Source organism: Elephantulus edwardii, unplaced genomic scaffold, assembly GCF_000299155.1.
Source record: "Elephantulus edwardii isolate Elephantulus edwardi_28Jun2011 unplaced genomic scaffold, EleEdw1.0 scaffold00029, whole genome shotgun sequence".
In the NCBI taxonomy this organism is placed as follows: Eukaryota; Metazoa; Chordata; class Mammalia; order Macroscelidea; family Macroscelididae; genus Elephantulus; species Elephantulus edwardii.
Window position 1 is genome coordinate 13,570,965 of NW_006399779.1, and position 1,148 is coordinate 13,572,112.

The window sequence follows — 1,148 nt, forward strand, 5'->3', positions numbered from 1 at the left end:
CTCCCTGATTTACGGCTTTTTAAATTGAGATGCTGCTGCTGAAATAATTCTGTATTACTAGTTAAGTGTTTTCCACTAAAATAGCTTTGTCTTGTCCTTCAGTTATAACACTAATGTCTTCACTGTAGGAACTACTCATATCAATTTATGTTTTCTCTGTAGTGATTCCCTGTGCCTACCTGGTAATAGTATGAAGAAAGTATTGAGATAATTTTATTATGCACAATTACTATGAAACTGAAATGCTGCTGATGTATTATAACTTGTACTTTGGGTAGAAGGCTTAGAAAACTAGAGACTTAGTGCCTGTAGGGATAAAAATATGACATAGCTCCTTCTACTCGTAAGAGATCGTTTGTAGTCTGGTCCACTTTGGAAACAGACATAGATGCATTTGTTTTTAAGATGCTCCAGGCTTCTACATTGACAACTTCGTTGGTCAGTGTTCAATCAGGGAGGGTGTGAGTGTAACCTGCGGATGGTAGAGAAGTTTGCTGGGTTGCCCAGACCAAAGACAGGCGCTAAGGCAGGGTCTCACTGTCACAGGAGCCCTAGAGCACATGGTCATGAGGACCACAGCGAGATAAATCCCTAAGCCGGTGAGGGCTTCCCTTCTGGGAGGGTGGCTGGGGCAAAGCACTGCTGCACATCGCTCACCCAGCAGTGCAGCCAGAACCTGCAGGGCTCCGTCTGGCGCCACCTACAGAGAAAGTTCAGGATCATGCTAACTGTAAATAAAGGGGTAATACTCTGCTGACTTCATATTCACTGTTGTCAAACAGGCTTTGAAGAGTCAGTTTGGGGCTCTAAGATGATAGACTGTTAAATGGCAGAACCGTCCAACCAAAGCATGTCCATATAAGATATGTAATCTAGAATACTAGATAGTGAAGCAGCAGTGAAAAGGCGGGACAGTTAATATTAGCGATCCTTGAATCACAGGATTTGAAAAGAGAAATATGTAACTGTATGTTGGGTTTTTTAAATACTGTCTTTTATTTTAAATAAATTGTATGATTTTCTTGGTGAGACCTTTATTAAAATGTCAAGTGTTTGTAATATATTATTTAACCACCACAGGCATTGAGGATTGGTTATTAATGTCAGTATAAACTATCAGTTTAATGTAAGCTTCCAAGCCCAATTCA